Source organism: Ixodes scapularis, unplaced genomic scaffold (genome assembly GCF_016920785.2).
Source record: "Ixodes scapularis isolate PalLabHiFi unplaced genomic scaffold, ASM1692078v2 PGA_scaffold13__105_contigs__length_92229423, whole genome shotgun sequence".
Taxonomy (NCBI): domain Eukaryota; kingdom Metazoa; phylum Arthropoda; class Arachnida; order Ixodida; family Ixodidae; genus Ixodes; species Ixodes scapularis.
Window position 1 is genome coordinate 34,229,220 of NW_024609839.1, and position 16,859 is coordinate 34,246,078.

Below are 16,859 nucleotides of genomic sequence, written 5' to 3' on the forward strand. Positions count from 1 at the left end.
GGGGGCCACTCTGAGAACTGGGGGGGGGGGGAACAATCGGCCCCTTTCCCTCCCCCCCCCCCCCCCCCCCCCCCGGTTGGTACGCCCATGCGTATAATATTCGCAGGACTGCATATTCTGTTACAAGGCGTGAAGTTGGGCTAGTTGCTTCATAATGCAAACTTGGAAACGGCGCGAAAAAAACAAGGGACAAGAACGAAAAGTGAACGAACACATCGCTGTTTTGTTCGATCACAACAGCGTTGTGCTCGTTCACTTTTCGCTCTTGTCCCTTGTTTTTTTCGCGCTGTTTCCAAGTTGGCTTCATTGTATCTCAGCTTTTAAAAAAAAGGATCCGGGTACACTGACGCACTTTTTATAAGTCGTGAATGCGGCATCATGAATGTCGTTCTTCTGATTTCTTAGCTCGTCTGTGGTGTATTGGCGTGGATGGCCACGTTTCCCTACCATTGAGGTTGCGGCCACCGACGATATAGACAACCGGCGGAAACTTCGAGCGACTTCCGGTCAGCTATTTGAGCGCAATTTCTTATCCGTCGGTATTCTATTAAGAACTCGCGGCATTGAGGGAGCGTAGCGAAGAGAGGAGGAAACTAGGTATCATCACGGTCACGCGCCTCGTCGGCCTGGTTCAATCTCGACCTCTTTTTCCCAAAATACGGCCGTCCATTGGAGATATCGCCTTACGAGTAGTGTTGTAGGGATTGTAGCATCCCGCCTACATCTCCTGCATTGTTTTTATGAAATCCTTTAAAGGGTGGCGCGTTAAAGGAAATCCTTTCACGCGCCACCCATTTGTTCCGTTACGAAGCTTACGTGGGCCTACGTCGAGATACGACCGCAAGTCACTGACACAGCCGTGCTCTGTACGAAGCGTTGCAACCAGCTATAGCTTGCCACGCGGAATACGAGGCACGAATGCGCCGGTGACTTGCGTCCGTTCCTCGACGTAAGTCTAGGCGAGCTTCCTAACGTAAGAAAACGCTGCTGTGTGAACTAGTGTGAACCAGCATTAACGTACTCCTGGATTGCAGGATTTTTCATCAGTGGTTCAAATCAGGCGGTTGTCGCCACTCTTCTGAAGCGGAGGGTCTGAGCGACTCAATGACGACGCGCCACTTGTCGTCAGCGATCCGACTCGAATGCCAAAGGGACTCCAGCGGGAATCACCGGAAGCAGCCCGATGGTCACTTTTCAAACCGGGATCAACAGCGGAGATCGAAGCGTTCATCCCCACACGCAAGGCGCAAGGTTCGTGGTGCCAACATAAACGGGGACGCCGTTTTTGCGGGTCATCAGGGTGCAGTCAAGGGACAACAGGGATCACGTGATAACCTACGTGCCCCTCCCGCCCCCCCCCCCCCCCTTCCACCTGCGGTCGAGGGTTCCTGTTTTTATTTTGATCGTATTTGTCCTCCTCCCCGGCGTTTATCCCTTCCTACTTCGCCAGCTTCGGCGCTTCCGCTTCTCCCCCGTCAAAGTAGCCGTCGCAGTTGTAGCCATTTTCTGGTTTCGTCGTTTCGTTCTGTTTAGTTTCTGATGGTGGTGTCGGTATCGTAATGACGTGTTGATAAACGGAGTAATGTGCTGCGTGCCTCAGAACTTTTAATCCTAGTTGGCAGGCTGCGGAACTGTCAAATTCAACGTGTGTGTGGAACTGGCTCGACAGTTCATACTTTTGGAAGTGACACGTCCGGCGGCGATGTTCTGAGCTTCGCTTAAAATTTTGAATCTACAACAAAGACGAACTGGATATTCCTCTGTATTGCCTGCAGCCTGCAGGTAACAAATGTAGGTGCGTACTCTATGTAAAACATAAATTTGGCACTTTTTGTGCCTCCATATCTTGCTAGGGCGTCTTCGTGTCAGTCTAGCTTTGCATCTAGCTCAAGCGCTGTTTTTAACCGGGTTTTCTGAATCCGTTGTTTAGTTTTGATTTCCTCTTCAGTTCGTGCATAGCGAGCGGGTCCACTGGGAAACGATTGGGATGATAAATAAAAGGTTGTGAATACAAACGTTCCCTCCTTAAAGGGTAACTGCAAAGAAAATAAATTTTTTTCAACAGCCTAATTTAAACAAGCATGTCAAAAAAAATATTTTTCCACAAAAAAAAATTTAAAGCAATATTTATTGCGTGAGAACGATTTTAGTTTGCGGCTATTTCGTCCGTTTAAATCGCGCGCCACAAAGTTGGGGTTCCGTGACGTTTAACCCCGATTGGCTGCTATACACGTTTGCAAGTTCGACTTTAGCGCGCTGCCATCTTGCTCGCTGGGGTGCGCTTGGACGCGTCCTAACCCGATTGCGAAGCCTTGCTAAGGCGTCATAATCGGATTATGGCCGCGCCCAAGCTCACCCCACTGGTCAAGGTGGCGGCGCCCTGAGATCACACTTGCAAACGTGTATACTTCTCATTTACTAAGAGATTGATTGACAGCTTAGATCTTGGTTGTTAAACCTTTGTTATATGTAGTAAGTTCCTTTTGAGCCGCATATCTTTACGTTCAAAAAATAACCCATGTGATGAGAGTTATTATTCTTTACAGAAGGTTTACAAGACGGGCACTTCACTTTCAATTCATACCATAACAAACAAAAGCCTCGCCATTCTTTCATGGCCGCCGAAGTCTCTGCTCCCGCCTGTCTCGCCTACCTCGACTAATCGTTTCGCATAAGTGATCAGTGTTTCGTGCTGACCCAGGTGCTTCAGTGAGACTTCTTGAAGTGAAATGGTGTGTGTTTAGCAGCCGCCGCAGGTGTTAGTGATAGGAAGCGACGCGGGGTTTCGGCTTTCATAGCGGGGTTTGTTACTCCGTTTTCTTCTGTGCTTGCATAACGTGCTTTATTGATTTATTGTTTTCCTTGCGCGTGCAAATGATGACTTTTCGGAGATGTCAGATGAGTCATCCCGGCAGCAAGCCTTCCAGCAGCCATGTCGCCCCGAAAGGAATGCTATTTGGCTGGAGGCAATCGAGCGTTCGCGTAGCGACAAACGTGTCCAGTTGCGTTCTCGTCATATCGCTCCTAAGGCCGTCGAGATTCGCACCGGGTGCATCGAACGTCCGCGACTAGACACAGCTGTTATGTAAAAAACCTGGCACAGCCTGGTTATTACGTAGTAGCTGTCCGCAGAAGCCTTCGAACGTCAGAATTCTGCTTTAACCGATATATTTTTTTCTCGGCTTCCCAATCATCTTACGTAAAGTTGTTTGAATGAATGTGTACTGTTATTGTAAATCTTGGCTTTTGATTGCGGCTTTGTAGATTATCTTATTCATTTTGCTGGAGAGACGCAAACGACGGGCATAACAAGATCGGTTGCATATTCCGCATACCTTGCAAAAGCACTCCCCCAGTCACCTCGCAAAAAGCGCGAAACACGGAGTCCCCACCGTCCCGACTACCCAGTCTTTTACCGGCTTTAGAGCAGTTTGTACATGCTAGTAGGTATGCCTACTGAAACTGCACCTTGAAACTAGGGCCAGTGCCAGGAAGCAAAGAGGCAAAGTTGGGAAAGCTTGCTCGCCCTCCCCAATTTCTGAACTCTCAAGTGATTGTACCGTAATAAATGCACAACGCCTCTTCCCAAAATAAAAAAAAAACACTATGTTCACTATGTAAAAAATTTGTCTCAGTTCATGCATCTGTGGGCAGGTAGGAAATCTTTCCCAAATTTATTCACACTGTACGCTGAGCGCAACACGTCGCTGTGCAAACGCAGTCCGACAACACGAAGCATAAAAACGGCAGATTTAGGAGAATTCGGAGATAAGAAACTAAAACCACGTAATTTCGTTGAAAACGCTCGCAGCTTTTTATTCACGGTTTTCGTTGGGAATCTTCCACATTTTGAAACGGAGCGAAGGAAGATTTACTTTTAAAAACGCTCGCTGCGTCCTCCCGTATCAGTTTGACTGGATCAGCTGACGACGACGGGTCTGAACCCGTTGAACCTCAACCCCACAACAACCAATTTGCGCTCCGTGTTAGTGTGGGCGTCTACTTCCAAGCACCGCACCACACCACGAACGGTTCAGTTCGTTGTCGCATTGCCGTGTTGCTCCATACAGAACAAGATAGCCGAAGTCAACGCAGCGCTGTCGTGAACCTTGGCTTGTGGTTGCGCACGCGTGGACCCTGTGACTCTCTTCGCTTTCAAAGCACACACGACGATTACGAATAATACTTTCCGTATTCCGGCAACATCACAGGGGCACTTCTCAGGTCACGTCTTCGCTATGTGCTCGCAAACCACGCAGCTTTTCGTGTCCCGTCAAACCAAAACAATACCCGCGCCATGTTCAACGTGCGTTGTTGCCAGATCTTACCGGAAGTCGAGACGCTGCGTTGCTCAACTCGGCAGCCAAGTCAACCCAAGGGCAAATGCAAATGTGAGGGGCGGGGCCACTGATATCTATGTCTATTTGCTGGATCGCATTTGACCAGCTCCGCCTATGGGCGGGAATGCGGCCACGGGCGGCCATCTTTTTGGAATAGTTATATATACTCCGCGGTAACTTTTCTTGGCAATGCAGTGGAAGGTACGTCCCGCGTCCCCTCTCCCATTTTGAGTGTGCGCAGGCTCTCCTCCTCTCCTCGGAAATGGGGGAGGAGGAGAGCCTGCGTACACTCAAAATAGGAGAGGGGTCGCGGGACGTACCTTCCACTGCATTGCCAAGAAAAGTTGTCGCGGAGTATAGCCATCATAGTTATATGGCGGACAGTGCAATGGCGGTTGGCTGCCATAATATAGCCGTGGATCTAGTACACTGTACCGTGGGTGATATTTCGTGCTTGATTGAAGTTTTTCGACCAAGCAGATTCTTGAAACCGGGCGTGAACGGTAGCCTCATCTTTGAAGACCTGGCGAAAGTTCTACGAAAGCGCAGCACCGGGGGAAAAACAGCGCAGCTCGTATCGAAAGCAGACTTCGTACCGGCGTCTGCTTTCAATGCTTCTTTGGATGCAACTTTCGACGTGCTGTGCTGCATTTCCCCGGTGCTGCGATTTCGTGAAACTTTCACCGGGTCCTCAAAGATCGGGCTACCTGTCACGCCGGGTTTCAAGAAAATGTTTCTTCGACAATTTCAATTAAACACGAAATATCACCCATGCTATTTTGATAGCAGCCTGCCACCACACCTGCCACAACGCTGTCTGTCATGGATGGATGATAGTGGCCGCAGCAGCTGTACCTTGGCTAGAGGCAACGTTACTAAAACACTCAGTTGGGAAACTCCCATAGAGACAGCTTTGAAATAGTGGCCCAATCTGTCTCCGAGCACCGAGCTAATGACGAACATAACGCCACCACTTCTCCCGCAGCGGCAGTGTTGCCAGATGGAGAAAAAAAAAGTCAGCAGATTGATCCCCAAAAAGTCAGTAGATTTGCACAAAAATCAGTAGATTCCACGAAATATGTGTTTTGCCATGTTTTGCTATCTCCATTAATACACACTTCGAAGAAATAGTATAGAGTAACATGGTAATAAACACAAATAAAAATGAAAGAAAAAAACAAGACCAGTTCTCGAGTAACTTTATATGAAGGACAAATTAAAATGGCTCCATAAATGTTTTTGTTTTAGTCATTATTGACTGTTTCGAGGATTATTCTTTGAAATCGAGACTGAGGCACTTTTGGGATCACAGATGAAGGCGACAGTGCGACGTTCACCTGTCGCTGTTATTGAAACGAAACCGAAACAAGACGTTCCGGCAAGTGCGCGCGAACATGTCCAATGGAAGTCCTCTGCATGCTGCCATCTTTCTTTACTGGGCTGTGGAAGGTTTTTGAAGCAACGCTGTTGGTCCGGAGCACTGTTGAGGCTACGCGTCGTCTGCTACGGGCTTATTTCTTCTTCGCCTGACCCAAAGTTTGGGTTCAAACGTGGAGAAACTTCATTCGTTAGCTTTCTTAAGCCACCGAGGAATAGGATTATATTATTTTCTTGCCACAGCCTGCCAAATAAAAGAAAATAACTGAAATTTGGATGTCGATCCCATGCATACCGCCGAACGAATGCATGAAAATTGCGGCTCTCTCCGCTCAACTCGAAGCTATTCTACAGCCGAGAGTTCAGGCGCATGCGCAAACACCTCTCGCTCTGCGCCGCGGGCTGATTGGCTCACTCGGGAGAGGTACGTTACGGCGAGATCATAGGCTAGCCAAACTCTCTCCATATATGGCTCTGGCCCGGATGTCACCGTCGAACCTGCCCAACCTAGACCTGTGCGCCGGTCAGAAATCACCGGCGGCGGCGCGCCGGTGTTTGTACCTCCGGCGGCGGCGTGTTGACGGCACGGGGCTCAACGGATCGGCGGCGGCGCGGCGCGGAAGAGGAAGGGGAGGGGCGTGTAAATTAGAGTGTGAGGGGGAAAGAGGAAGGAGCCGTTTGAGTTTAGAAAACAAGATGCAAATACCATAAAAAGGAACACGCTTTTTTTTTTTTTTCTTGAGAGTTACGTTGCTTTCGCTGTGAAGAGTGCGTCCGTTAGAAGAATCAGGTACTCCGGCGTCTTGTTTATTCTCTTTTGTAAGAGAATATGCCGCCGGCGAGGCGCAAGATCCTCCGCAAGACTACACTGTAGCAAGACGAGGAGTGACGACAACAGGTACTTTATCACCGCGTTCGACCTCACCACTCGCTTGTCGCGCGCCCCGTGCCTGAGAAGTCGACCGAGCACGTCTTCCGATTTTTAGAACTCGTACTCTCGTTCGGTACGCCGCAAGCCGTCATCACCGAAAACGACAGGGTCCTAACCTCACGTTTGGCTTCGCGGTACTTCACTGACAGGCACATTCAGAACATCCTAACAGTACCTTACGCTCCCGAAGTTAACGGCTTTGTCGAACGCGCCAACGGAGAAATCCTTTCATGTCTGCGAAAGAACGTCTACGGCGACATCGACCATTGGAGCGCCTATAACCAGCTTTCAAGTGAACGAGCAGCCGCACGCCGGACTCCAGACGTACCGTTCGACTTTGTCCCACGTCGAGCAATGGAATTTTCCCGACTTCCCGACCAGGTCGGCGACGTCCACGCGAACCACGACGCTGCAAACGCGAACCTCGCTTACTACCTTCACGGCATGAAGCGTCCTACGATGCTAAACATCGACCAGCTCCATACAATGTCAAGGATGATATGGTACACGAAAGGCCTTCGTACCTTGAAACTTGGCCCGCCTTTCCACGGACCGTACGTTATCACCACCAACGTGGACAAGCAAACCTACACCAATTTCCAGGTTTAACCCGCATGGCACACCGGACTGCCGCCAAACTGCCGCGCGACAACTTTTTTATTTATTTACTTTTTTTATTTTATAAACAACCAGCGATTGACGTCGATTTCAGCGGAACGCGCTTTGCGCCGCGCAGATCCTCCGGTTACACGTGCTTCACGCCGACGGCGCCCTCCACGATGGCTAGACGCATAACAGAGGATCACAACAACATTAACAAAAATGTGCGAGGACGCAAAGATTATGAGCTCGGGAGTGTAAGCTAATACGCTGGCGGCAAAGACCCGTAAGGAGAGCCTCCCCGCCTCGACCGGATGGGAGCCCGACTGCAGCTCGACTTCGACCCCCGATGCTGCATCCCGGCGTGGGAAAGAGCAAAGAGAACCCTTCGGTGCACAAGATACGGAACGAAAAAATAACGGACAAGACAAGATGTTTCAAACACGTCAAGAACCCTAGTAAAAAGAATTTAAAAAAAGTCCGACTTCTCGCGAACCATTACTATTTTTCACCTTTATGTGAAGAATTAAGATATATGTAGGTGAATTCTACTATATATATTATCCAGACGTACACGTTTCAGCGCCAAAATCATCGCTTTTTTCCTCCGACAACCAAATCTCGTAAGACTTCGCGTCGTGTATACGAACAATGCTCAAAACTTTCTTTTTTTCTTGAAAAAACGGGTATAGTTTATTTGAACAACGATGTTAGCTTGGCCCAGCTCGTTTGTCTTTACTTGTTTGTCTTGCCTCGGCGGGATCTGTAATGGATCCTCAATACGTGACTTTTGCGAGCGCAGCGAGCGCACGGGGTCGCGGGCCCAGCTTGTTTACGCTCCGCGAGAGCGTGAACTGAACTTCGCCCAGAGCGCCTGCCTGGGAAGAAGACACCGCTTGTGCCTGCGTGGGAAGAAACCTCTCACAGAACGACCGGAGGCACGCCACGTATACGCACGCAAAATAGACCATGTAATCAGAAGTTAATCTAGTATAATAAACGCTATTTCATTTTCTCAAATCAACGTCGAATTATTAAATAACGGAACGTCAGCACCCGGCCACCGCTGACATGGCGCAGTCGACAGGATCCGCAGAATCCAACGAAACCGGTGACCACGCCCTGATCACGGACTCCAACAAGGGAACGGAAACCACCAACCAGGACATCGTGCGTCAAGAGATACAAGATATCAAAATTCAACTTCAGCAACTAATCCTGGCCTTCAACAACGCGCTTTCAACACGACACCCAGAAAATGGCGTCAACGTGACGGACGGAAACGGACCAGAACGAGAAGTAACCACGACGGATGCTTCTGCGCTGGGCACGACAACGCAGGTGAGCGGCAACGCAACAACGTTTGATTTGCTGTCGGTCATCGTCCGAACGCAACAACAACTGGCCGAGACCCTACGACAGTCCACGAGGCTCCTCCACGTCCACTCCACGAGCGACACTTCGCACGCGATTCCCACGTTCGAGGGGGAGTCATACGAAAACGTCGCTGAGTGGCTTCGAGAAATCGAACGGGTGGCTCTCCTCGCAAACTGGACACCAAACCTCACTCTGCTCAACGGTGTCACCCGCCTTCACGGTGCCGCACGAGACTGGCACAAGTCATACGGTTCCCGGATCGACGACTGGGAAAGTATGGAAGGAAGCCATCAAGGAACGCTTCCAACGAAAAATGGGACTTCAACAATTCTTGGAGTGCCAACAACGCCGACAGCTACGTCACAACGAGAGCATTGTGCGGTACATCTACGCGAAGAATGCCATGCTCGAGCGAGCTCCCTGTGAGCTAGGAGCCAGCGAACGGATCTCCTTAATCCTACACGGAATCACCGAGGACAAGTGGGCCAATACCCTGGCACCCCAAGGCTGTAAATCGGTCTTCGAGCTGATTGACTGCGCGACGACTTTGGACCACCGCCGTCCCAGAGAAAAGACTCAACCACGCAAACAAGGCACGCACGAGCATTCGACATCAACGCAGCAAACAACAGGCGCCCCGACCAGCACCCTGACGAATGCCCCATCACCGAAACCCTTCAAACGCACGAGGCAGAGCAACTGTTTTAATTGCGATCAGCCCGGTCACTTCTCCAGGGACTGTCCAGAGGCGAAAACTGCAGCGATTATCCGTGCAGAGGAGAAACGCGCACAAAAGGGCACGGGTCCAAACGAGAAGAATGTCCACTGCTTCTTGCGCACGACAGGAGACTCTCTCCCCATCGTCACCGCCTTCACGGAGAACCGCCCTCTGAAGGCGTGCATCGAAACTGGGGCCAACATATCGATCATCGATCCCAGGGCACTAGCCCAGGACGCTTGCGTATCGTCGTGGTCCCGAGGAGAGGAATTCGTCAACGTTTTGGACAACAAGCTGAAGCCTGACAAGTGTACGTCTCTGACGATCAGCGTTGGATCAACGACGGTCAAGGTACCGGAAATACTCGTTTTTCCACTCCCCAAGTCAATTGACCTACTTCTCGGATCAGATTGGCGCCAACTCGCTAACGTGGAAGTCACGTTTCACGTTTCGAACGACACAACCATCGTTGAACTACCTAAACGTTACGATTCGCCCGCCGAGATTTCAAAGACGACAATCTCCGGAGAAGCTCTGGTGTCCAACTTTCACGAGAAACTGCCCCAAGCCGAACGCCTGGCCATGTTCGTGAAGTTCGAGCCAGCACGGAATGACATCGAAGCAGCCCTAGTGCAACGAATCCACACGGCTGTGGATAGCATTACCGAAGACGCTTCGCCGGAAGAACGCGAAAGACTTTTTGGGATACCCACAAAACACCACGCTGCGTTTACGACGGTGGAGGAACAACTGGGCACCTGCCCACACGCCGAGCATTCCATCGAGCTACGCGACGTAATCCCGGTGGCGTCGCGGCCCTATCGATGCTCCCCAGCCGACCGGGAATTCATCAAACGACAGGTCGAAGACTATCGCGAGCGTGGAATTGTTCGCGAAAGCCAAAGCGAATATGCCGCACCGACGCTTGTGGTAAACCAGCCGAACCATCCCTCGACTCCCAGACGAATGGTTCACGACTACCGAAAATTGAACGCCAAAACAGTCAACCCGCTGTACCCCATGCCTCGAATGGACGACGCACTCGACGATGTAATGAGGGACGGCTCCCGTTACTTTACTGTTATGGACGTCAAGACCGCATTTCTCACCATCCGAGTGAAGCCGGAAGATGTTCACAAGACAGCCTTTGTCACTCCAGATGGCAAGTACGAGTATCTCCGCATGGCCTTCGGGTTCTGTAAAGCGCCCCAAACTATGCAAATGGTCATGCGAAGAACTTTCGACGGACTTCCCCGAACAGCAACGTACATGGATGACGTTGGCCAAGGCGCAAAAACCGTAGCTGAGGCTCTGGAACTTCTAGACGAAGCCCTACGACGCATCGTTGTGAACGGACTCCGCATGGATATCGCGAAGTGCCAGTTCGTACGAACCAGCGTTCAATTTCTCGGGAATGTGATCACGGCGGAAGGCAGAACACCCGATCCTCAGCGTGTTTCTGCAGTCGACAAGTTTCAGCCCGAGAGGGATGCAAAGCATCTTTACTCATTCCTACAGTTCCTAAATCACTTCCGAAAGTTCATCCCGGACTTCGCAACACGATCATCACCGCTGCGTAAGCTACTGCTGAGGGACGCGAGCTTCGAGTGGTCTGACGAACATCAAAGGATCGCCGACGACCTGAAGCACTGTCTGAAGACTCCGCCGGTTCTGGCCACCTTTCGGAGTGAGTGCCCCAGCACGGTTCACGTGGACGCGAGCCAAACGGGCTTTGGAGCGATCCTGACGCAGAGACACGACTCGTGCGACAAGGTAATCGAATACGCAAGCAGATCTTTGAACGCGCACGACAGCACCTTGCACATTAACGTTCTCGAGTGCATGGCGCTACACTGGGCCATCACGGAAAAGTTCGCAATATACTTGCGCGGAGGCCCACGATTTGCAGTCATTACGGACAGCATGTGCCTCACATACCTTGTTAAGAACGGCCTGACCAACCGAAGATTTGCACGGTGGATCCTCGACCTCTCGGACTACGAGTTCGAAATCGTACACCGACCGAGTAAATCAAACAAGGCGGACGCCCTCTCACGTCAGTACGACCCGGAAGACTCCCAGACTCTTCTCACTTTCGCCGGAGCGACCAACCCCTCCCCCATCTGCTTGAATGCGCAAGTGAGCACGAACAGCCGCCTACGGGAACAGCAACAGATCGACCCGTTGTGTCAGCGACTAGCGTCACTGCCCGGAAACGACTACGGACGGTCGAATGGGATCTTATTAAAAATGGACGAAAAGTTCAAGAGAATCGTTGTGCCAGCCACACTTCGAGATTCTGTTATGAACATATGTCATGACTCGACTGGACACATGGACGTGGAGCGAACGACGGAACAAATCAAGAGGAACTACTGGTGGCCTCAGATGTCGCGAGACATTCGGGAGTACGTTCGATCGTGCAACACGTGCCAACGCGTGAACCAACGAACCACAACTCGAGAAGGCGCTCTGCAACCTCGCGCAGTTCCGGACTCTCCGAACACGACAGTCTCTCTCGACCATTTCGGACCACTGGAAGAAAGCAACGGTCAAAGGTATGTCCTCGTTTGCATCGACCACGCGACTCGCTACATTGACGCTGTCGCCGTGCCATCTACAGCAGCACACTTTTACGTCGACTACCTCTTGAATCGATGGATTCCGAGATTTGGCGTGCCCACGACAATCGTCACCGACCAGGCTAAAAGCTTCGTCAACAAACAGACTGCCGCTCTGTACAGACGACTTGGAATCACGCACGTGACCTCACCACCCTACTGGCCTCAGGCCAACGGTCTTGTCGAACGGATGGTAGGGACGCTGAAGAATATAATTCGAAAACTCATCGAACCTCACAAGAATTGGGAGAAGATTCTACCCGAGGCAGTTTTCTCTGTCAACGTTTCGCGACAGAGTTCGTCACGCTTCAGCCCCTTCGAACTCATGCACGGTTACGTCCCGAAACTTCCCGGACAGCTCAACATCGGAACAGTTGAGGCTGACCTAGACGAGACGACTAGACTCCACAGGTTGGCAAGACAGCGGCACGACGCGAAAAACAGCTTGGAAAACTCTCAAGCTTCGGCCAAAAGCCGGTATGACGCAAGGAGCAAGACTCCGAGATTTAAAATCGGCGACTCCGTTTACTGCAGCATCGGAGCGAGGTCAAGCACGATGGACCCGTTCTTCGAGGGCCCGTTCGAGATCAAGTCCTTTCCAACCCCAAACACCGTGGTCATCAAAAGGCTGCATTCCATAAAAGGACGACAAAACGAAAGAAAGGCAAACGTCGAGCAACTCCGCCGACACAATACACGCACACCAGCGGCACCGGAGTTATCCGACACCTGCGTCGGCCGAGCGCTCTCCGGCGCGGATGAAAGCGATGAACGTGAAGACGAGAACGGATCCGAGGCCCCAACGCGCAATAAAGAAGACTACGGAGCACTCATCAGCGTCGAGGATGACGCTGTGGGTCAGCAACTGTCAAGGACAAGCAGACCTCCGGCCTACCTTGCGGATTACGCGTTGGAGTGATTTGAGGACAAATCAATTTTAAACCGGGGCGTGTTAGCTTGGCCCAGCTCGTTTGTCTTTACTTGTTTGTCTTGCCTCGGCGGGATCTGTAATGGATCCTCAATACGTGACTTTTGCGAGCGCAGCGAGCGCACGGGGTCGCGGGCCCAGCTTGTTTACGCTCCGCGAGAGCGTGAACTGAACTTCGCCCAGAGCGCCTGCCTGGGAAGAAGACACCGCTTGTGCCTGCGTGGGAAGAAACCTCTCACAGAACGACCGGAGGCACGCCACGTATACGCACGCAAAATAGACCATGTAATCAGAAGTTAATCTAGTATAATAAACGCTATTTCATTTTCTCAAATCAACGTCGAATTATTAAATAACGGAACGTCAGCACCCGGCCACCGCTGACAACGAACGCTTTTATATATACGTCAAGATTCTCGCCACAAAAAAAAAAAAGAAAAAAAGAACAGCAGCAAAAAACTCCACTACAACCTAAAAAAAAAGTGTATCACCTTACACCCTTTTGTCCCATATAATGCGCCCCAAAACTTTAGTTCGACGTACAGCGCACTATAGTCGAACAGACGGCCTCAAATTTTACGAGGGGCTTGATAACGGTGTCATATGACTTATTGAATAACTAAAGTACGTATCAAAGACCACACAATAAAAACACTGAGGTTTTGCAGTAAAGCCAAAAAAACCCCGAGGTTTTTTGTTTTTTTTTGTAGTCAGTAACACGTACATTAGCTATTTTAATAAGTTGTACGCCACGGCTATCGAGCCTCTCGTGAAAGTTAGTACCCAAATCGACGTCAGTGCGCTGTACGTCGAACTGAAGTTTTGGGGTGCATTCTATGGGACACCTTTTTTTTTCCGAGTGTAGGTCACTGAAAGCCGGACACTCAGACACATACAAATGATTCATGGTCACATCAACCAGCCACCCTGACGACCTCGCTTGATGAGTGACCAGACACATGCGATAACAGGCAACTCCATCACAACCCTTACTATAATATGAATATGATACACGCGTGACGAGATGTCCCTACAACGTGCAATTCGCTTAACGAGTGTCGATGAAACGATCGTGTCGACAAAACGTGTTTCCGGGAAACGTCTGCCCATGAAAAGTTGTCCACGATACGTAATTCCACGAAACGAGTTTCGACGAAATGAGAGGGTCCCGTACACCACTCCTGCCTGAAAAGTTACATCTGGGTTCTTATGTTTATTTCTGGCAGCCCTGAGGACCACCAGAAAGGGGGTTAACCTTTCTAATTTGTCATAAGCTTTGAAAAATAAATTTACACCGAACCTCTTTGCCGCTGATATAAAGTTATGAGAGATTCCATGGTTGTAAGGCACACACACAGCATTCTTCACAACCGTTTTTTCCACAGGAGCCGGATTCAACTTTCAGCACCTTGAGCACGACTCTAACAATTACATCGTGGTGGTGGCCCGCTTCCAAACGACGCATCTTTTGCAACTCAACCGGCTCTCCAACCTAAAGCATACGAGATTTTTTACAGGCGTTATCTTTCGCAGACGCAATTACACCACTCTTAACTATTTTTAAGTGACAGCTGTCAACTTCTAACATAGACGCTGCCAACAGAGGCTTTGCTGATTCCTTGCCCCACCTCCAGCACAGGTCCTTTTCCGTGTGAAACAGGAGGCCTATAAGCACTCATTTCGACTGTTGCAACCGCAGGGTTGTGCGGTCCAGTCTACAAGGACCGCACAACCGTGTCAACGTGAACATCAATCTCGTTTTAAAAAATCTCTGACAACATTGGAGCAATTCACGACCCGATGCACACTCCCTCTTTGTGAATAAAAAGATAACCATCAAAGTCTACGGCAGTGGACTCTAAATAAAACTCTATAATGCTCATAAAACTATCTATATCAATCCCAGAGGCAGACTGCAACTTGACTAGATTATCATCACACCACCTCCTGACCCTTATTAACAGCTCCGACTTATCCATAGAGTAATGGCATTGATGTCTAGGTGTCCCATCACACCTTCTCCCATGATGCGGATTCAATATTTCAATCAATTGCTCAGAGTTTTTGAGTGACAATGGACTGTTGCTCCGCTCCTATCAGGCATTTCTGGATAAAAATCGACGACACCTTCTGCCAAGCTCCATTTTGGTTCACAACTATTCTAACAATTACACGAGGATATGTGATTGTTAGAGTTCTGCTCAAGGTGTTAGGAACGTTTAATCCGGCTCTAACCGGTTGTAAAGAATGGTGTGTGTGTGCCTTACTATACCTTGGAATTTAGCTCTCTTAACTTTATTTCAGTGGCAGAGAGGTTCGGTGTAAATTTAGTTTCCAAAACTCAACACAAATTAGAAAGGTTAACCTCCTTTTCGGGTGATCCTCAGGGGTGCCACAAGAAACACGTTACAACACGTGCCGGAACTATTGATGGCGTCCGCCTAAGTGCCTAGCGAGAACAGTGGAGGAAGCAAATAATGGTTTGCACACGCAGTCATGCGTGGCTTCAATTGACCTGGCATAAAAAGAGACAGTGTATTTGCGGCCTACGGCGGGGCCACGGATTGGTTGAGATGTGGTGTGGTGACGCAGTGTGTATCTACACTGAGGCTCTTGGGTTAAATCAGTTGAAAGTAAGCGCTCTGTGGTGTTCTTCCTCTGTCTATGTCTTAAAGCGCAATAATGTTTTCTCACGTACAATACCAACTCGCCCAACAATCAGCAGTGGTAGGAGAGTTCTAAGGGAGACCATGCGTATTTCGACCTCTGGTAATTGTATAAGCACATTGTCCTTGGCATTGGACGGTGATATGAAGCGTATTTTGTGTCTCTAAGGTATTGTTTTGTGGGTTTTCCGAAAATTGTAAGGGCTCTGCTGGAGCTGGAGTTGCCTGTTATCGCATGTGGCTGGTCAGCCCGCAAGCGAGGTCATCAGGGTAGCTGGTTGGTGTGAATCATTTGGATCTGTCTGAATCATGAACCATATGGGTTCTGTGAGTGTCCGGTTCTCGGTGACCTAGTTAAGAGGAGGTGTTTCTTTATTGGTGGTGAGGGTCTTGAGGTATATATAAGAGCGTTTGTTGTTTAAATAAACTAGCAACTGTGTTCGAGACTTATTGTTTTGCCTATTTCTTTTATCGTTCCGTGTAAAGGAGTAAAAATGAAAGGGAAAAACATACAGACACCGGTGTATTTATTCATTTTGTTATGCATAATATAGTAGGTGAGACTCATACAGAAGCAGAAAAAAAGAAACACCAATGCTACGCACCCCTCCACCCCCCCCCCCCCCCCCCCCCCCACTAAAAAAAAAAAAAAAAATTGGCGGCGCCGGCGGCGCGCCGGATTTTTTTCTCGGCGGCGGCGGCGGCGTGCAGGCTCTGGGGATTCCGGCGGCGGCGCAGGCCGCCGAGAGCAAAACAGGCGGCGGCGGCGGCGCGGCGCGGCGGCGCACAGGTCTAGCCCAACCTGCCGAACCTGCTCTGGGTGAATAGATAGATGAATATACGGCTACGTCACTCGAATAGGACGGGCGTCTGGGCCATCTAGCCAGTGCTTCGTTTTTAATTCTGGGACATTATGAGTTTCCTTTGATGGGCGACACTGGGAACTGAAGGGGCCATATAATAAATTTTTAGTATGTTTACTAAAAGAAAGTCAGTAGATTTTCTTTTTCAGTGAATCAGTAGACCCGGAACGAAATCAGTAGATCTACTGATAAATCAGTAGACCTGGCAACACTGCGCAGCGGCCACTCGAGGAACTGCACGTGACTTCTAATTTGGCTCCAAGAACAGATACAGCGGAAGAAGTTACAGGGTTTAAAGAAAAGTTTATTGACACTGTAAACTGCAAAGACGTAAATTACACCGGTATACAATAGGAACATGTACGCTACAAAGATCCAGGGACGGAGGTAACGAAAAAACATAACTTAGCGAACCAAATATGGCCGCTGTTTACATCT

The 16,859-nt window shown here is 49.8% G+C and overlaps 1 pseudogene; it reads left to right on the top strand.

Moving 5' to 3' along the window:
• The window catches only part of LOC115317389, a 60,089-nt pseudogene that overhangs the window by 16,975 nt on the left and 26,255 nt on the right, over positions 1-16,859 (top strand).